This window comes from Larimichthys crocea, chromosome III (assembly GCF_000972845.2).
Source record: "Larimichthys crocea isolate SSNF chromosome III, L_crocea_2.0, whole genome shotgun sequence".
NCBI classification, from domain to species: domain Eukaryota; kingdom Metazoa; phylum Chordata; class Actinopteri; family Sciaenidae; genus Larimichthys; species Larimichthys crocea.
This window is the reverse complement of record NC_040013.1, coordinates 22,513,643-22,536,078: the sequence shown is the minus strand read 5'-3', so window position 1 is coordinate 22,536,078 and position 22,436 is coordinate 22,513,643. Positions and strand designations below refer to the sequence as shown.

Below are 22,436 nucleotides of genomic sequence, written 5' to 3'. Positions count from 1 at the left end.
TCTTTCTCTGCTGCCGATATTTTTAAGCTGAAAGGCGGGTTAAAATGAAAAACAAAGGGGGCAAGAAAGAAGCAGAAGAGACAGAAAGAGGGCATCAAGATAAAAATAAAGATGTATCACACATAAGAGCATTTGGAAATCTATTAATTTATACATTTAGATAAATAAAAACAGACCTAAAAGAAGCACCTTATTATTATTATTATCATCATCATTATTATTATTATTATTATTGGATTCAATTTGAAAAGATCAGCTCAAAATTTACTGTCCTCCATTTTGTATTACCTATAAATTAGGCAGAAAGACAGACTGGTGATAAAAGATGAAAGGAAAGTAAAAAAGAAGAAACAGCAGTTAAATTATGAAACAGATAAAACTACACCGAAGAACAAATGTGGGAGGCTTTGATGACGATTAAAAAAAAAAAACATTTGTCATAAATTCTGTATCATCACTAGTCATAGTTTAAGCTTTAGTTTCTAAAACGTGGGCTCAGTGTGAATGCCTCGTCGATCAAAGTAGTTCTCTTTTTGATTCAGTTTCACAGCAAGCAGAGGAACAGAACAGACTACTTTTCTCTCTTCGGCGTGCCTTTGAATGTTTTGAAGCCGAAACAAGAGGACAAAAGTGAAAAAGAAAAAAAACGAGTAAAGAAAGTATGAGGTGCATGTAGACCTGAGAGAAATGTAGGAGGTTGTACAGAGAGAGAACAATACGTCCGTAGGAGAGCTGTGGTCTTTTTGAACTGAAAACGACAGCACCCTCTGCCTGCAAGTGTTGAGGTGGTGAGGACACAGCCAGTTATAACCAGGCCTCACACACCTCCACACTAACTGAATTAGTCTCAAGATAACTACCGCTTCATGATTATATACATTATTTCCTCTGCATGTTACAATCTGATACTTTCTGTTGCAGCAGTCTGCACCATTGGCACACGAAGCCATCAATGAATGTGTAAAGGATTAAATCAGGCGGTTTGAACCTGACTCACTGTGACTAATAACACCTGAGTGCTGCTTGTGTAAAATAGGACGACGAGAAACTGCAGTTCAGAAAAACTATGCGGAGAAAGTGAATGAGCAATCCCTCAGCACCTCCTCCCTCCTCCTTCTCCTGATGATCATAATACCCGTGAGCAAGGCCCTCAACCCCAAATCGTGTGCTCCGTATGTTTTGACACTGGTGGTCTGTGGTGACTCTGGCAACTGACACAAGGCAATGTGTGTAAATGACTGCCAGATTTTTTAGATTTTCACCACGTTTGTCAACTTTACCAAGAATTATTCTCTTGAAAGTCCAGAATTACTCATCCGTTTGCTACCTAGTGCCTGAATAGTGAGTGTAGTGCCCTCAAAATGTCCCACAATCGAACAAAATATGTAGCGTAAATAGCAGCGCTACTTGGTAATTCGAGTGAGCTTACGTCACAAGAAGAACGCTTTCTGAAGGCCTACAGAAGTCCTGAAAACTGAGGACTATAAAGCATGTTTAAATCTCTACAGAATGTGGGATGCAAGAATATTACAGACGGGTTAGAAAGTCCATTAATGTTTCTTATTGATGACAATGGATTCTGGGTGAAATGTGTCTTTAAACGTGCAGTGTGGAGCTTTTGTGTCCCCCTTCTGGCAGTGAGAGTCATCCCACAAACACCGTCGACGCGTGTTCGTGACGTATAACTACTGTTTTCCACCATGCTGTAACCCGTCGCCACAGACACGGGATTAAAAAGCTCCGGCATAGTGCAACATTTACCTGACATCTCAGCTTAATTAGCATTGTGTGAGGCTGTTTGGCCACACTGAAGGTTTAACACCTTCGTGTACTCACTACCCTTAAGACGGTAACATGGATCTTCCAAGGGAAGTCGACAAGAGGAAGTCACGAAGAGTTTGTTAACCACTACTGAGTGAGTAAAGATACACACAAGCGTTTCACAGTGCATTCTGTGAGTTCACAAGGACTCTGAACTTCTACGGCACTATGATAGGATACAGAAAATGGCTGACGACCATGACGACGAAGTCACAGGGAGTTTCACACACCACGGGTCATTTCATTGGACAACTTTCCAACAGGCAACAATGGGAAAAAAACAACAACTCTATTCAAATGTGTCGTATCCATGTGAAAAACATTCAAATCAACATTCAAATATCTGTTTTACGGTTTTCTTGTGCCAAATTATCAAAGGAATCCTTGGGTAAATACACAGATACAGCAGATAAATAATGCACTACATGCACATGAGATCAACATTCAGTATTTGGACATGATATATAAATATCAGACCAGACGTCAGGGTAGTGTTGCATTTAGTTCACGAGGAGGGACAGAAATAGTTGTGTCAGAGAGAGAAGCTGGTCGCTTTCTCACCTCAGCATAGCTGGACAATCACTGGATTAATGATGTTGATGATGTGAATGTCAGATTGTCAGCTCCAGAAAGTTCTAGAAACAGACACAGACTCCTCTCCCCCTCTAATCAGACACTAGAAAAACTGTGGAGTGAGGGAGGGGGGGTTTCCAAAGCTATTTGACCACCCGACAGGCACTTCTAAAGAAGCACACTGGCAGTTTAAGTCGTCTAAAGTTTCATTTTACCACACATACCTTTTTAATGTTTAATCAACATCAAAGAGCTCGGCAATCAGAAGATGGCGTGATAAAAGTTGGATCAGTTTATGCCATTATTACTAGCCTGGAACAGATTCACTTACAGATGTTCATGAAAGAAATCTGACCACTGAAGGAACAAAAGTCTTTCGCTGTGCCGGTTCAGGATTCACTGTACGATGGGTGGCCTGCAGCCTTCAGCCTTCATACATGACAGAGAAACCTCCAGTAAGTCATGAGTGTTCATTCCACTCAAGCAAGAACAATCTAGAAACTTCAGAAACGTCTACTCAGTGATGAAAGGAAAAGACAAGCTACTGTATATCACTGCATTAAAATAAATTCCAGATTACAGCTATGATATTGTCAGATTATACAGGCTATATTTGCTGAAAACTGTGGTTCCTTTAAATGGAGGTCCAATTAGCCGTCTTGTCTTTAATTTAAAGGGCAGAAAATTCATTTGAAAGGCTTGGTCTTACCAACATTCAAGTTTCAATCACTGAAATCGCACAGGCTAACAGAAGCCAAGTCAACACTTTGGTTAAATTTGGCTGGGAAGGAATCAAAGGCGGTGACAAGGCTACAGGCTGTGAGAATATTAAAGGCCATAACACTGTTTTCTTTGTGGCAAACCCCACATTGTAATTTTGTAGTATGGAACTAATTTTAAAGTTTAACAAGCTGAGGTCTAGAAAACTACATCCCATGACTCTAGCAATAACGTAAGCCATTCATTTTTTATGCTAAAATTTATGGTTGCATTGCATTGAAATGCCATGAAGTGCAGTAATCCCAGAGAAAACAGAACTATCTGCTGTTTCCAGGTGCAATGAAGCTTATAGAGCAGTACACCACTGACTCCCACTCTCTTCCTATATGCAAAGTGTGAAGGATCTAGAAACAATGAGCCCTGTCTGCTCAAATGTCCTTCAGTTACACTGAGTTATAAAACATTTTATTATATGAAAGGTGAAATAATGCAGATGTAAGTGTTTCTATGGTCATGTTTAGAGATTGGCTCCACTTTGTCAAAGTTAGGACTGTAGTCTTGATTAATACAGCAAATGTCTGAGACACAATGTGACTATCAACATTTTAAAAAAGCCACAATCTTTCACAAACCTTTTCTCAACCTTGTTCATAAATGTATCACTTAATTCGCTCAAATAACATATGATAACCCAATCAGCGATTTCATCTGTCACTGAAGCTTATAACGGGGAAAAAAATAGCACTATGGAGACATAATGTCTAGGAGGTGGTTAGTCACTGCAATGGTTGACCAAAGGTTAGTTGTTTGAAATGACCAGTTAGGCTGTAAAAGCTGAATTTCATCATCTACCTGCCTCTGATTACATCATGTCAACTCCATGAAAATTGTGAAAACATCTTCAGGATGAAACCCAAAACTATGGCCATCATCATCAACATGTCTCTAAGCTCATTCGTTGAACACCTCAGCGCCTCAGCGTGGGTTTGCCAGTCCACCACTTTGGCCCAGATTGAAATGTCTCAACTACCACATGAATTGCCATAAACATTCATGGTCCCCAGAGGATGAATGACTTTGGGGTTCCTGTGACTTTTCCTATTCACCACCAGCAGCTAAAAATTTGTCACAATCTCAACATACATGAGATGGACTGGTACAAGAATTTGGTAATCCCCCAACTTTCCTTCATGGACAAGGTTGACTTCTTTTGGTTTCGAGTGAAATGTCTAAACAACTATTCAATTCAACGTGCCATGAAATTTGGCACACACGTTGATGTCTCCACTCAGGATGTAGCACCAAAAACTAATGAAATTCCCATCAGCCCTTAGCTGTGCTTTGTTTTTAGTGCAAATTATGTTAGCATGCTAATACACTAAGATGGTAAACAGACCCATAAACATGGGTATGCATGGCAGCATGCTGATGTTCAAAGTACAGCCTCACCATCGAGCCCTTAGCATGGCTGCAGACACTTGAGTCGTTTAAGTTTGAGAGATTAAGGCGATATTTCTTAAAACAACTGTAGTAATTATCAAACGTTAAACAGGAGTAAGGAGTGCATTAGTCTCCCCACCAGTCAGCCAGAACTGAAGAAGCCTCTTGGTTGAGAGGTGAAACATCTTCACGGACCTACAACCAAGTCTAGTTGGCTCGGATTTAACCCTCCTTGAAATATGACCTGAATGACTGAGAACCTTCACAGACTTCTTGCTTAACAATTGGTTGGGAAGCATTTTCTATTTTTGTCTCTTGTGTAATTTGTTGACAGTAGAGTACAGACTTCAGTACTACTTTAGTATCCGGGTGTTTTATCCAGTGCAGCATGCAGTGTGAGTTGACAAACTACCTGTATCAAACCTATGACAAACAATGTGGTTTTATGAACTACATATCACTCTGAATAAAAGAAATGTGCTGCAGAAACATTAATTCTCTTCACAAGATCCTCAAAGACCCTCACAGTTCATTTCATCTGTTCAAGTGGGAGGTAAACTGACTGTTTGTGCCCTTAAACCTTGCCACTTTTTTCTCTCCTCCTGCCAACGAACGTGTTTGCTTATCAGTCTCTACATCACAGAACGGTGTGTGTGTGTGTGTGTGTGTGTGTGTGTGTGTGTGTATGCTGGTGGCATGCAGACATCTAGCTGTCCTGATGTGAGAGACTGCAGGCCTCCTACAGTCTGGGAGACAAGACAACCACAAGTGGGAGAGGTCTCATGCACGCACACACACACACACACACACACACACACAGTCACACAGAAACACAAAGGCACAGACTCACTGTTGATAAAACAGTCAATGCTCTTTTTTTTTTTAAAGCTTACAGAGTAATGTCTGTTTACATTTGTGTCATAGAAACTATCTGTGAGGATTTTTCAATCTGTTTTTATCAGATCACGATTAGAAAGTAGGTTGTTGCAGCACAGTCAAAAACAAAACTTTGATTTTGGGAAACAATATAAAAGATAGTTTGCACTGGACGACGGCTTGGAGGAAAAAGCAGATTTTAAGGACACACCTACAGACTATATAGCTGATGAATCACTTTCATTTCACTTTATATGTACAAATATAGAACATCAGGTGCTGTGCGCACACACACGTATCAGTAAGATTACTCACTATATTTCATCTGATCTGCTGCTTTCCCACATATTGCAAGTAATTTCATGCACAGCAATGACAAATAACGTTCTTTACTGTGGTTATAGTACAACAGCGATGAGGTAAGAGATGCAGCTGCATTGTCAGCACATAAAATAATTTGGTATATTATATTTTCCTATGTGGTGAACCTCAATGGCAACTCCATGTGAGAACAAACAAAAAAACTGACAACAAACTGATTTAGAAGTCTATTCCAGAAGAATTTAAAGTGAGACAAAACAGCTGAAACTGGACTTGTGTGATAGAAAACATAATTCAGGAGTAAGCAGATGGAAGAAAACACTAGGCAGCAAAATGGTTATAGATATTAACAGTATATGCCTGGGAACTGTTACCCAAAAGGGTGATTGTTGTTTCTAGTACAAATCTAGACATAAGCAACGAAGAGATGAAACATGTAAAAAAAAATGTTCACACGTTTTTATGGAAATGGAAACTTTTACATCAGTTGCATCACTTTGTGATATTTTAAGAAATACAATGTGCTTTCACACGTGTTAACAACAGGGTACACCCAAGTGATTTTGTAACTCCAGGCCTAAAGAAATGTTGGGAAACATTTGTCAAGTCACCACTTAACCTAGTTCATCTGTCACAAGAGGAACGGTGAATAATGGAAATGTTTGACCTTCTACTGTTGTGATAACTGATGAATTTCCAATTAAAAGCATGTCTAACATTTACAGTTACTGGAGAAACAGATAAGAAGCTAAAGAAAATATGAATCATTCATCTTTTTGATGATTAAAATGCATGGAGGTGAGGTTTAACGGCTCCTATTCAAAAGGTGTTGATACAGTGCAGGATTTTTGAATCACGGCGAGTCATTTTTCTTGGCAGGAGTTGAGTCGTCACCCACGTTGAACCATAGTTCACATCATCTTTTTCACAAAGGCTTTTCTGAGAAGATAAAGACCGGTAATTACAGATAACAGGCTAACTTGTGGAAACGACCGTGAAACAGTAACGCATCAGCGTCTAGCGGTTCACATAATGCTGCATTGTGCAAACATAACATAAGTGCAGGACATTTAATAGTGAGAAGGAATTTTGGCTCAGGAATTATTTTTCTTTGCATGGCCATTTCACAATAAAAGCCTTCACCGTCTTCATCACTTCACTGTGTCTATGACAACTTTGCAAAGTGTTCTTTACTAAAGCTTCGAGATCGATGAGTTAATTCAGACAGATGTCTGTTTATACGATGTTAGATCCCTTAAATTTAAAGCATAATTACCCTGAACCAGCATTTTCCACCATAATTATCGATTCTGACCGCTGTTGACTACCATGCAGGTTCAGGTTTAAGCAGCGGGTTCCCGAAAAGAGTTTTATTGGGCCTTGGAGGCCACAGACTTTTCCCAATCCATCCTTCACTTGAAATGAAAACCAAAACAGTGGTGGCTTTGTGGTGAGTTTTCAGACATCAACAATAGGCCAATTATCTGAGCGTACATTTTTAAACAAGTGAGCTTACAAAGATAAAACACTGCTTTATGTGGCGCACACATCTCTTCTGCCAGGTTGCAGCCCTCCGGTACAGTGGACAAAGCACGGCTTTTCTAATTCACTGGTGACTCATGGCAGTAAAAATAATAAAAATGATCTAAAGTCAAACGTTTCTTTAAGTGTAGATGCCATCTTAGTCACTGCTTCAGCTGTTTGTTGTTTAGTATTTGCCAGCTGGCAGCTTTCTCTGCAATTTAAAGCAGTTTAACAATAAATCAAAATGGCAGGTCCGGCTGAATTGAACCTCGTGTTTTTTGCTCTGCTACAGCAAACAGATCTGTTCTGTGAGTCTCCTGTTCGGCCTTTTGAAAACATAAAAACCATTAGCAGGCTCTGACACCGACTAATAGCAGGACAGCAGCCTAGGACGCCACACAAAAAGTGATTCAGACTTTGAACTTTGTCTCCTTCATTTACAAGCTTTGACTTACTGAATGAGAAACCAGACAATTGGCTGAGATCATGTTGCGGGGCTAGATTAGATGGCTAATTATAGCTAGGCAGCTGTAGCACATTACTTAAAACTAACCATCTATTTTCCATAAACACTTATCTTTATCAGGGTCGCGGGGGCGTCGGAGCCAACCCCAGTTGGCATTGGTCGAGAAGTTGGGTAACCCTGGACAAGTCGGCGGTTCATCACAGGGCTGACACATAGAGACGAACGCTTTGAACTCTGGGAGGAAGCTGAAGTACCCGGAGAGACACACAGACAACTCCACAAAGAAAATCCCCAGCTCTTTTTGAACCAGGAACCATCTTGCTGTGCGGTGATGGTGCAAACCACTGCGCCGCCCGTTAGTTAAAACTAATGGAGTTTAATACAAAAGTCCTGGAATAAACCCTACCTTCATGAAAGTTGTTGAAACCGTTTTAGCAGGTGTAGATTCAACTTTATGGCCATTTTGGAGGCTGTAGTTTGTGGTGCTGTTGTTTTTTTCTTTTACTTTGTCTACCTTGTTTAGACCAGCGAGGTTAGACTAAATTACAATAACATCTCTGTGTTCAAGAAGGTCACATTGATCACACGACTGCACCGTCAGTTTTAAATGATAAATGTCGTGGTCACTTTTCTGCAATACCACTGCTGTCATCTGTCATCTGTACTCTGTAACAAGCTCGGGTCTGTTTACACTGTGTCTCCGTGGTCCTGCTGGATCAGATGTCAATCAAAGCCGTACACTGGCCTATGCACCCGCTCAAAGGCTCAGAAGCTAAAGGTGCAGTGGACACAAATTTTAATATAAGTTAAGATGTTGAGCGGTCGTGAATTAACCCGATCTGATCATGAGGCTCTTCCATGTCCAGTCAGTTTGTGAAAATTGGATGGAATTGTTCTTATTATGGTAAAATAATACAAGCAGCACTATGGAAACCTACGGGTGACGTCACTCATGCTCGGTCCATTCTTTGTGCTGTCACTGGACTGCACCTCAAACATTTCTGATATCAATATTTGTGGGTTTAAAAATCTGATAATGATCCGTTCAATGTGTCTTGGTCTGTCTCTGGTGGACAAACAAATGTCTTCTGTGATTTCTCAACATGCTGTAAAAAGAAAGTAATATATTTTTTTTTTTTAGGGCCTTACTGTTGATGTGTACTCTAGCAGGTGAGACATGCAACTACAACAATTTTGATCATAAATGATGAATGAAAAAAAGAAAAAAGATGGGAAAGTCCAGTTCATGTCAGAGTTCTGCTTTAATAGTGACTCAGATCAGTGAGAGGAAGATCAGATAAGAGGCGGGCGGTAAGCAGGTCGCCTGTGATCGCTCGGCACATGATCTCTACCTCATAATAGCAGATTGTTTCCTCACACCGCATGGTGTGACTGTTAGACAGGAACAGACAGGCCTGTGGTAGGGGAATCCATCAGAAAGCAACTGTTTCTGATAAATAAACAGGTGATGAGTGGCGGGAGATATTGTATAGTGTTCCAGGAATATGAATATACATGTCTCCACTCAAAACATACCATATTTAGTCAGCTTCGAGGTGAAACAACAGGCTTTTTTTTTTCTTGTAAACTTCTGAAAACCAAAACTGAGAAAAGGTTTGTGGCTTTACTATTCAGGGAGATGTGTTTGACAGGAGGCAACAGTATTGTTGCATGCTGACATTTAACACTATGTGTGTGTGTGTGTGCCATCTGTGGAGCCAAATAAAGCCCACACACTCCTCTCACCTGAACTCTCAACACTTAATGTGACTTTTTTTTACTCCTTTCATTTTCAGTAGTGTCGTAGCCATGTGGAAGTTTCTCACCTCTTGACAACAATATTTTTTTAACAGCTGATTGTAGAGCTGAAAAAGTCTAATTAATTAATTAATCAATCTGTATTTATTTATTAACTACTGAAGCAAAAATGTACAAGTTTAAATTTGTTTTCTGGTTCCAAACGTGAATATTTAGAGGTTTTCTTGGTCCTTCAATGACAAATTGAACAAAAAGTCAAAGTTTAAACAAAAATAATGATTGTATCTCAACTTAAGCACACACAGAGCTACTCACACATGGTTTATTTATGAGCAGTCCGGATTGAGAACTGATAATTCCTTAATAACGTCATCTACTAGCTGACTATTGTCTGTCTTGTAAAGATATCTGAGCAGCTCCCGAGCACACAGTGCAGTAGATAACAGCATACGACGGCAGCTGGCTTGTTTCCTTGTCAACAAAGCCAAAATTAGACAAAAACTTTTTTTCTTTTTTTTTTTAAATGGAAATAAATCTACACATCATGCACATTCTTCACTTTTTACTTTACATCAAATATATCAAGAACGGAGGCCACATCAAACAATTCCAGGCATCCTTCTGTTATGTGCTCAGAGCTCAAAGGTTGCTAACACACGACAAAGTCAACAAAGCACACCTTCAACTCATCCATCCACTACCTCTCTCTCTCACTCTCTGTTTTTCTATAACGTGAAAGTCACATTTTGTTGTTGTTTTGCAAAAACTGCATATTTTTAGACTGTACCCGGGTGATGTGCCTGCTATTTACAGCTGTGTGCAAGATTCAAATGTTTCTCTTAATGTTAACGTTCAAAGGTCATGCTCATCTCTGCTCTAAATGCCATGCTTACAGTGCGTGGAACATCAGGAAATGCATCAAACTGCAGAGAGGAAAGTGACATTTCTGACACAAGAGTTGAGCCAGGTGGTTAATATTTGACTGAATTTACTGTGGTGACTGGCCAGAAATCTGCTGCTCCTGCTACTGTAGAAATCCTGCTTTGTTCACCATGCTTCCAGATTTAAAAAAAAAATTGTGGAAAAATACTTTATATTTATTATGTCTTATGTGGCATGGAAGTGGTCAAAACGCACGGATCAGCTTGTTAAAAACACACAGAGAACGTGACCTCAGTCCTGAAAAGAGAACGGATCCGCTGTTGGGAACAGCTGGGCGTCTTTTGGTCAGGAAGTGAATGATGCTAGTTACATGGTAAATGAGGTAAACGCCGGTTGACCACACACGGCGAACATGTGCTCAGAATACTGTACTATCCGGAACTAGTGACCCACTAAACCAGTAATTGTGGTCAGCGCATGAGCATCATACACTGGGGTCAAGCCGGTGCAGCTTCTCTCGGTCAGGAATTGATGCCAGTCAAACAGCCGGCTGACTAATCCAGTCTTTCTTAATAACCCGTTTTATCAACAAGATACCGCACCTATGTGTGGGTCAGCGGAAGGTCCACATGATTTAAAAGCTCATGATCCACACATGTGAGATGTGTGCACACATGCACGCCAACGAGCACACAGTGCAGTATAAACTCTCTGCTGGACTATATTCAATCATTCACTATGAGCTTTCAGCAGATCGATGCATGTTACTGCAGACAGTTATTTATAGGAGTATATTGCACAACAACCACATGGCACTACGTACTGTGTCAATATGCCTATTGTGCTAACGGAGTAACATCCATATTCTGTAACCACTTATCACTATCAGGGTTACGAGGGGGGGCTGGAGTCAATCCAAGCTGATGTTGGATGACAGGCCGGGTACTGCAAGTCGCCAGTTCATCACAGGGCTGAGACATTTCACCTCACACAATTAATTGTGTGACTTTCATCTGTGAGAGGAAGCCGGAGTACCCGTGGAGAACCTGGGGAAAACCTGCAGACACCCCCCCGAGTCACTGGGGCCTTTCTGCATTAATAATCAGTGATAGCAATCAGTGAACTAAGTGAAAGTCACCGTATGTTTCAGCACAGATATTTGTTTAGAGTGAGCACAGGCTCGACTCTTGTACTAACAGCGTATGTCGGATGGGATGAGAAGTGTCATTTCAGCACAACAATGGTATAATAGTACAGAAATTGTGGCAAGTAGTCCTTATAATATTACTAGAAACTGTAACAAACGTATAAATAATGGCAGTAATGAAAATGCAGCAGTGGTAGTTCTTGTAGGAGTGATTCAATTTGCCTTGCCTAGTACATGTAGCTACTACTATAGTAGTTGTGACTGTACATCAACAGTGAAATATTATTAGCAATGTCAGTATAAATTCTACACCATAGTAGTAGTAATATTAGGAACACTCATACTAAAAATGCCTCCAAACTGTTTCTTTTGCTTCAGTTTTAATTTTAATGTTTAAAAGTGTGCCCTGCGATAAGCTGGCAACTTATCCAGGGTGTACCCCGCCTCTGGCCCGAAGCCAACTGGAAGAGACGATGAGGATATTTTAATGTGCTGTACAAATAAATAAACCTGGAGTGTACACGACAGGCTTAGTAATGTTACAAAAGAGCATAACAAAACAAAAACAAAAAGAAACGTAGCACACACAGCAGATTTATAATATCCATCAAGGTGACCTGGGAGCCTATTGTGCCAAATGCCTTAAGAAAACACAAGTGACATACTCTTGGCAAATATGATTATAAGATGTACATGTAAAGTGAGTATGTGGGTGTCTGAGTGTTTACCTGCGTGAGACAGTATGAGGGCGTTAGCAGGTATGGGTGTGTAGGCGTGTGTGCGTGGGCATGTGCTGCGAGTGGGATAGGATGACTTAATGATAATAATCTCTCATTTCCATAACGGGCATGCTTCATGGCCGAATCCTTGCCTGATTTCCTTATGAAGCTTCACAAACAGCAACGAGATGACACAAACATCGGCCTTCGTTTCAGTCCTCGCACGATGTGATTACGTGCTCAAATTCAACCACAATAAATTAGGCAGAGACTTACAAAACAAGTCCTCCGTGACTGACCTATACTCGGTGACCCATTTATTTAGGATGCCACCTCTGTCAGATGTAAATACAGGGGCGGTGATGTGGGTTTTTAATGCTGTTATTGATTCAACATCATCTCGCATAGAGGCCTTGCATAACCTGCTGTATGCCAATATGTCAGCATACACACCGACAGAGTCACACTCTACAGTCTGCTTGTTCCAACACATCTTTGAAGCTGTATTATGCTTCTTCTTTTTTTTTTTAAATACTGTAGTTCAAAGTCAGTGTTTTTATGGTTCTTCAAGCATGTGAAATGTTACAGATGTTTTGGGCATCATTTCACATCTTGCAGCATTAATGGCATTGTGTTTTTTTGTGTGATTTGGTTACAAACGTCTCTCAACATTGAGAAACTCTTCACAAAGTTCTCTTTACCAACCACGCGGCCGTGTGCACAACAGTTCAACTCACATCCAAATCGCGCTGACGCAACATGTCATACGTGCCACGGGTTCAACTCTTGTGCCACAACCCTGGCAACACGCGTCTCCCAAGAACGCCACTTTGTCACCCGTTACACAACAACCTAAAAAAGAAACACTACAGAGAAGCAGCAGAAAAGGAGATGAATTCAAATCAATTCATTTAAATGGAACTACAGCAATTCCAATAATGCTATACAAAACTATTCCTACATACATACATGTATGTTAGAGCTACAGATATAGAAATGCAACTGTGCGAGTCAACCCAGCCACAAGTTCTCATGCACATCACACCTTATGTCCTCCTGGGAAATCTTTTTTTTTTTTACATGCACAATCCATCCCAGAAAATCTTATGCAGATACTTTGTGTCCAGACATAAAGTTTCCAGCTCCGTGACTAAAAGAACGGATGAGTGACACCGTCCTGGGATGGGTTTTAAACCGCTATGTGACTGGAAGAGATGGTTAAACGCCACAACGTCCCATACAATCACAAAACGCCTCGCTCGCCTTCTTTTTTTCACACTCTCTCTTTCAAAGAGGTTATTAAGGAACGGGTACGGAGCAGAACGTAGAATGTGTCTACAAAGGTTTTGTGTTTGGTTTTTAATATGACAGTTTTTCATAACAGCATGTAACCATGTGCAAAGTGCAGTGTGAACAGAGAGGTTTGGTGGGCGGTGGCGTTTCAGTGAGAAAACAGTTCATTTATTTTGAAAGATGTGATAATTGAACGCATTTTGTGTCAGAGCAATGAAAAGTCGGTTACTATTTGTGCTGACTGTGTGAAGACTGTAGGTTGCTGTCCTTACTCAGCTGTAAAGAGTTTCAGTACATGCACGAGAAAATAAAAATCATTACTAAGCTTCAGTCAGGTGCGATCAGGTTTTGAGCTGTAGATTTGTGATTCTCTGCATCAGTGGCATGAAAAGATACTTTTGATTTCAGAGCCACATTAACCAGTTTGTAGAAATGTGTTCTGAGTGTTCTCCTTACTTTCTTTCTTGTTGTACTAAAATATAAATAGATTATCGATCACTCATTTTCCTAAATTGGAACTGTGACTGTTTCTGTCTCGTTTAAATATCGACTTTAAAGAAAACCTTAATCAAACAACAGAGTTAGTTTTAATTTCTAAACTAAAAAAACTACAATAGGAACAACAGTGAAAATTGTCAGAGCATGCAGATGATTCCTCCGTCTTTGCATGAATAGCTCGGGCCTGTGAGTGTTTGGATGGTTTTGTTTTGTCTCTGTGGTGCCGTACAGCCGATCAGAAATGAACCAGCGACAACAAAGTTAGAGTGCTGACATTCAGCTTTTAATATGTGGGTGTTTATATTCACATGCAATGAAGCGTGTATGAACTGCACTGACTTTTTTTAAATACATACTCCTTCACCTTCAACTGTTTTATTTAAGATGGATTCAAGCACCTCCAAAGCTAAAATTCAACCTCCAAACAACCTTTAAAATATCTGGATTAGAGCTAAAACGCTTGCTTGCTTGTGGACTGTATCAATACTGTAAGCACTACATGAAGAAACACACAGGAGGTGAGGGAAGATGATATATTATTAAAAATGTTAAGAAGTTGTTTTTCATAAATCTATGAAGGGAGCGGCACAGGACACGAGGCATGAGATCATTCCACCAAACCAACAGATATTTTCTCAGAAAGAAAGATTAAATTCACGTTGATGTTTGTTTAAGCTTCACGTGCAGGACGATAATGGAAAGTTTCTGTGCTCACCTGTCTGGGGGGGATGGATCATAAGACACTAAGCTCTGCTTTCTATGATCTGAACATTACACACAGATAAGACACTCATCTGCAATCACCTCAAATGCTCCTGCTTCAGAAAATAAAATGGTGTCACAAACCACACCCTAAACACACGATCTAATGTTTGTGTCCCCTGTGGCTACGGTAGCCTAAGTTGACAATGACTAATGTGGCATAATCAGCAGTCCTTTTGTAAATGCTCCTGTCATGAAAGGTTATAAGGTTCATTTTTTTTGTGCCGATACTGCTTGAAAAGATGTGTTGATTCAACTGCATGATCATTTTGCAGGCCTACAGGTTGTGGTGCTGTTGGAACTGTGTGTGGTGTTATTGTGTCACCGAAGCAACAGAAGCACCTCTCTGTATGAGGCAATTCAACAGCACCACAAACTGTATTATTATAACCTTCATGAAGGTAGGACTGTTTTAAGCACGTGTACCTAAAGAGCTGGCAACTGTGTCTATATGTAGCTTCATGGAATATTCATAAGACTGTTTCAACTGGATTATGACATAAAATATACTGATGGAACTAATAATAATAATAATAATAATAATAATAATAATCCTACCATGACACTGTGATCACCTTACCATAAAGATTTATGATTTTTTAAAAGATGTTTTACAAGAGAAAAGTATAAATAAGTCATATTACATTTTCATTTTCCTGTTTTGAAGTTCACCCTGCTTTATTTACCACGACACACTTTATATATCTGTGATGTCTGCCTCACAACCTCCTACATGGACGTCTAAACAGTGCATCCTGCAGTAAGCTACAATTCAACCTTTAAGCATTTCTAATATCCATTTTACGCTGACTTAAAGTGAGAGACACCAGTGGGGTGAATATTATCTTCAACCGCAGGTGACTCAGAAACACACAAACACACTGACATGAGAATAAAGATGTGAAACTTTATATATTCAAAGTTCAAAGAAAATGAAATTCAAACACATGAAGTTGATTTCACAGCCGTGCTTGTTTAAGCTTGTTTAAACCCCTTTTTGGGATTTTTTTTTCTTTTCTGCCATATTTGTAGAGAGACATGACTCGGCAGGTATCGAATAAGAGATATTTAGTTATTCTCTTATATTCTCTCACACAAATAATTTCAGTCCTGTACTACAAAGTTTATGAAAAAAAACATAAAGGGTCACCAATTTACTTAAACAGGTGCTACAAGTGTAAAAGAAAATAATGCACAGCCTCTAACACTTCATATCCTAAAAGTATAAAGGGATTTGTATTATTAAATACAGCAGATACCTGATCATTATTCAATATCTGCATGAATTCCTGCTGAGTGTGACTTGACTTCTCGGTGAGAGAGTGTGAGAGGGAAAAACAAACCCAAAATGTCTGCCTTCTCATCACACAGGAAGCTTATCAAGCTGTGACATTTACATTATCTGTTCTTGTTGTTGGCTTTTTTCTGTTTACTGAGTAATAAACATACCTGTCAACAATTTCCACAGTCTTTATGTCACGTGCAAAGGAAGTCATGGCATTTTGTTATTTGATATTTTATTCCAATCACGTGTTTTGTTTTTTGTTTTGTTTTTTTAAAGAACTACACCGTTTTTAATTATGAAACATTTCTAAATCGCTGCTTTAATTTGGACGTATTTGATCTAATATGTACGCAGCGATGAATCAGTGGAGTTCCTCGGGTTTAATAGATGATTAAAAACGATCTTCTGTCCACCTTCAATCATAATATCCTCGATTAATAATGTGCTACTGTTTAAATAACATTAAATACTAAAAAAAATGGCTGCAGGGTGATTAAAACCAACACCAATACCGCAAAAATAAGTGCGTAAAAAGCGCAGACTCGCCGCAAAATCCTCCATTTTAAACGTGAAAGAGGAGGGCCCGCAGTCCAGGAATAAAAAACTGGATTTCAGACGTGAAAAAGCCAAAAGTTAAAAACAAACAAATAAATAAATAATTGGATTTTCATTATTTTTGTAATTCAAAGCTCCAGCGACGTTTTTTGTGCGTGGAAACATCAGAAGCTCTGCTGACACGTTTTGCAGGCCGTCGTGTCTCCGCATTAACCGGCTCCAGGTGGGACCTGTGGCTGCAGATTAAAAATAATTATAATAATAAAAAAGTTCTCATAAATAAATGAAGCGAAAACATAAAAAAAAAATCACTTTTTTTATTCACGACGCTGACCAATAAATAGTTTTATTCCTCGACTAATGTTGAGTCGTTTCCTGCAGCTGCAGCCGAATTTATATTTAATTTCCAACAGTAGCAGAAAGCTTAATAGAAAAAAATGAAATCAAATGTGGAGAAAAAAATTATTTCCCGCTTCTGATTATTATAAAATATTACAAAGAGTGCTTGAACACATCGGTAGGTTATATTTCTTTCTATATCTATGTTTGTCGCATGTTATAAACAATGTGATGAAGCATTTTTCTCTCTATCCGGTCAACACCACCGTACATATTCAGAAAACCGTGTACAAAATACATTTCATGTGAATTTAGTCACTGATGGTGACACATTTATTCGACTTGGAGGTGTGTAACGTGTAAATACATTAAAGCTCATGTGAGGAAAAACCTATTGTGTTTTTTCGTTTTGGTAAAAATCACATTTGACCCGCAGCTGTGTTGAAAATACCGTTTAAGAAAATTGACAAATTTAATTAATACATTGTTTTAATGGATCTGCAAACAGGACACAGGAGGAGCTCTGCTGTGAACGATTTCACAATAAACTGCTGTTTTCAAAATGCCAAATAGTGTCTATAATGTTGCTTTTAATAAATAAAGTTTAGAGTAATGGAAGAAGGCATGTTTATTTAGTCAAACCCAAAATGGCAGCGTGATTCAGTTTATAGACATATTAGTAATGCATAAGAGTTCATGAGTTTATATAAAATATCTTTAAATGCGGTACTAAGTGCCACAGCTACACCACCGTCACCTAAAGTAATATTATTGGTACATTATACAGATTATCTTGATGAAACGTGTTATTTATGGCCGACAAACCACCTTGTGAACGATTAGAGTGAAAAGATAATACACCTCCTGACACATAACTGTGTGTTTACTGTAAAACGGTGGCTGCTTGTGTGTTTGTGTTGGTGTTTGATCGAAATTTAACAAGAAACACGCACGAAAATGTCGTCTGAAGTGAAGTGAAAAGTGTTTGAGAGGCAGGTAAGTTGAAGGATTGTAGCAGAGAAAAACATTGTTGGAGTCAACAAGGTGTTTTCTGTGGGGAAGGGTCCCCATCTAGTGGAAAGAAAGTGAACTGCATCAGTCTCTTAGTAACACACACACACACACACACACACACACACACACTGACATTTACTGCCTATCATGACTTCATGTTGTCAGTCATGCCTGGTTTCAGTTTCTTACAGCATGAGATCTGCTCCCACCCGTCCAGGTAAACACTCCACACACTGGGACTAACTAACTTCATATCTCAATCACCTACTCACACATACCTTTATATACTAATAACACTAGCTGCCATGCAAGGTGCTCATTGTTCATACGTTCATACCCATTCACACACACACCGACGGCGCATTTTGGGGTTCAGTATCTCGCTCAAGGAAACTTCGACATGCAGAGACTTGGAGGAGCCGGGGATCGAACCACCGATCATCTGATGATCATCTACCTCCTGAGCCACAGCCGCCCACGTCCCCTGTGTGATGAAAACCAAGAAAACCTTTGAGCAACAACACAACATTAACCCACTACTACTACTACTACTACTACTACACTGTCACCACACTGAGTCACTCTTCTGAGTCGCTCAACTGGTCCAAACTGCAGCTACTAGACCGACACGGGTCATAGGTCACACACACTAGACCTGTGCTGTGATCTACATTGGTTAATCACCTATAAAGCACTACATGGACAGACCCTACTTTATATTTTTCGGAATTAGTTTGCCCTTTGACCTCTGGTTCTGAGGGCTACCGGGTTGGTAGTCCTGAGTGGTTTCACAAAGATCAGCCAGTCAACCAGAGATGACCGAGCGTCAGTCAGAGACTCACCTGTTTCATGAGCACTCTGCCCTGTAATGTCTTTTTATTGCTTGCTGTTTTAGTCTTTTACTGTATTACGGAGTTGTTTCAGTGTTGCTGTTGCATTGTAAAGCACCTTGTAACTTTGGCTTTTAAAAGGTGCTCTATAAATACAGTTTACATACACGGTAACATGGATTTAAGTAGAAGTACCTCACTTATACTGTCTTTTATATGGAATTTGTACTTCTACTGTTACGTGTCCAGTGTGTATGATTAAGGGGCATCTACCAGTGTAGTTGTCAACCGTACACCCTCCTTCCTGACGACATGAATACATAGTTATGCATATTATATTTAATTCCTGCCAGATTCTGTAAATAGAGCCCTCTAAATCTGACACACTGGACCTAAAGTTTGTTGTGCTGACACTGTGTACTGAGACCAAAAACAAAGTAAGTAATTATAATATAACAAAGCCGTATAACACAATCTATCCACTCTCAACACTGTCCTCTGTTGGAGAACAGAAGTTCGTGTCAAAGACACATAACTACAGTGACAGAGAAGAGCTACGTGAGTCTCAAAATAGCCAAAATGGCGTCCCGTAGCTACAGTGTTGGTGAAGAGTTACAGCAGTTTCTAAAAGGTTCGAAAAACACACAAGAAATAAACCCGGGTTGGCTCACAGCTCGCAGCTCACCCCTACACCCACTCTACGCCCACTCCTAGAAATAATGCTGTCAGCACTTTTTGCTTTGGTTCCACCATATTTGGAGTTTCTAATCGTCACATTTCGCACATCTGGATGCCATATTTGTCCATTCCGGCACCGTAATTCACAATCTCAGTCCCCACCCTCGGAGGGGGATTTCCATCCACCTCTATACCGTTGTCAACGACACAGGACCTGTTCAGAACTTCTTATGAGCCTGCAACAGCTCTTCACACAAACACTGAGCGCCGCGAGCCTCTGCTTTAAAGCTTGATGACGCTATTTCGGTTCAGAGGATCTTTTTTTGAGGGTTTCCATAGCACCGACACCGTTATTTCTGGGCAGGTTTTTAGACTCCCTTTTGTTCCCAAGATACATGCTATAGTGATTAAATATGAGTTTACAAACTAAGACTAAACATCAAGTCTGAATGTGGAATATAATGGAGTATGTAAAATGATCTTTGATATATTCCAAAACATTTTAATATGTAACACACTGTACAGTCTACATCACACTTATATATTCATGTACTATCACACTACGTGTTCTTTGTACTACCTACTAGTACTAGTTTCAATATTAGAAAGTTAAATATTAATCCACTACATTTTTTTGTAACAATGGTGGTTAGTAGTTACTTAGTAGATTAAGATTTTTTTTAAAGGAATAAACAAGCTTATAAAATACAATATATTGAATATCACATTTCAGATGTCTGTGAAAAGAAGTACCAACACATTCAAGGTATTTCCCCCCGAAACATCTCAGAGAGTGTAATTCAAATAACTGTTTGGAGAAAAAGAGGTCAAATGATCTAAAATTTCACAAAACACATTAAAAATGAATACAAATATGTTTATCAGATCTTTGTTCTTGCCTCTCCCATCGTTTCATGACCTTTTAGATTTAGCTTGTGACCCTTTGGACCCCCCCAGGTTGGGTCGAACTACCTGAACTGTCTATAAAATAGTTACTTACACATTTACGAATCATTAATAAGGCCATATATAATAATATATCAGGTTACAGAGCACATTTTTCTGCAGAACAAGTACTTTTACTTTTGATACTTTGAGTACATTTTGTTCTGGGGTGAGTGAAAATGTTGGTTTTATGTGAACGGACGGCAGAAAAGCAAAGAAAAAGACACATTTTTAAATTTTGCCATTTTAACGTGGATGTTCTCTTAACACTACAAGTGTCCTTGGGCAAAGGACCAAACTTTCTCTACCTACAGGGTGCCCTGTAGCATGTCAGCATGTTGCACTTTAAAACATCAGTATATTTTCTATCAATGCTGATTCCATCAATATTTAATAACACAATAACAAATGACTGATTCCCAGAATATGATGGTCTGTACTTTCTCATAAGCCCTGTTATTTTCTTTACACACCCTCCCTCCCTCCCTCTTGTCTCTCTTCTTTGTTTTGAAGATTAAGAAAAAGAATGGAAAAAGCCGAGAAGAGTCACCTCACGTTTTCTACCTGGCAACCTGACATGAAGTTGAAACTGTGTGGTTAGAATCGAGAGGCTGCGGATGGCAGAGTTATTCTTTCTGATGTTTGGTACCAAGAGTCTCTGCGGAAAATTTGATTTACAAGAAACATCAAAATGAAAGTCTAACATATTAGCTACCACCACCAAAAAAAATACCTAATATGCTAATATTTAGCGACAGTAATACACAGCAATGAAGTAGACTACAGTAGATTACAGGTTGTATTTTGTAATCTGTCTGTACTCCTATAAAGAAACCAATTACTGTTACTGCATTACTGTGTCGCATTATAAGACGCACACTTTAAACCCTTTGTTTTTGCTTGTGTTATTTAAGTTTAATAACCATTATACGCTGTTTATTTTTTTCTATTTAATTTAATTTATACCTTGCAGTTATTATTTATATCATGGTCACTTACTTTTGTAATATTATTTTTTATTATGGTCACTACTCTTGCAATAATATTTATTATTTGTATCACGGTCACTTTCTTTGCAATATTTCTTACACTATGGTCACTTTACATTACAATACTTTTTATATATCATGCCACTTTTATCCTCAGTACTTGTCTGTTAACAAAGGTTGATTGTTTTTTTGTGTTTATTGTGTAGGTTATAGATATTTCTGTTTGTTTATTGTGTTTTTTTTGTTGTTTTTTTGCCTTTTTTCTACTTTTTTCCTAATTCTGCAGTGTATGCTGCACTTTCCTCTGCTGCTATAAACAAGTACATTTCCCCGTGGTGGGATGAATAAAGTATATCTAATCTAATTTAATGCTTTAATGCTGCTATCATTTCTTGGTTAAAGGCCAAATAGATGTATTGAAATAGTTTGTTTCATTATTTTAACAGTCCAAAATCCAATAATATTAATAGTTTGTTTCATTATTTTAACAGTCCAAAATCCAATAATATTTACGTTTTTTTAATCATATATGTCAAAGAAAAGCATTAAATCCACACATTTGAGTAAGTTTGAACCAACTTTCAAATTATTTGTCGACAAATCCTTGCAGTTCTAGTGTTTGGTACCTTTTATTTTAGCTTTTTCACGCTCCATTTGTAAAGAGCAGATGCTCATAATATTATCATCTGCTCTTCTGTGACTGCTAAATGAATGAAAATCTGACAAAACAGAAATCTGCAGCTTGTGACATCTTCAAAACAGTGAATAAAACAAACATTAGACCATTAACTGCAATGCTATGAAAATGTTAAATGCATCACAGAGGCCACTAGAGGCTGACAGTCGTCTCAATGATGTAGTAAGTAACCGATTGGAGTCACTACACATATCTCAAATGCTGCACAGCAGGGAGCTGAACTCTGTAACCTCCATAATCACAGGGCACAATCAGTAGAATGATTACGTCTAACAGGAGGACATTAGTCATTTTTTCTATGTGA

At 39.0% G+C, this 22,436-nt stretch overlaps 1 long non-coding RNA gene across 6 annotated transcripts in view; it reads right to left on the bottom strand.

Moving 5' to 3' along the window:
• The window catches only part of LOC104925570 (uncharacterized), a 73,012-nt gene that overhangs the window by 24,119 nt on the left and 26,457 nt on the right, over positions 1 to 22,436 (bottom strand). The window contains exon 3 of one of the 6 annotated variants that reach the window (XR_003461646.1): positions 18,347 to 18,477. The exons of 4 other annotated variants lie outside the window; for them this stretch is intronic. This is a non-coding gene — a long non-coding RNA (uncharacterized LOC104925570). The remainder of the gene's footprint in view (positions 1 to 18,346; positions 18,478 to 22,436) is intronic. One more of the 6 variants, XR_003461647.1, reaches the window with a different exon arrangement.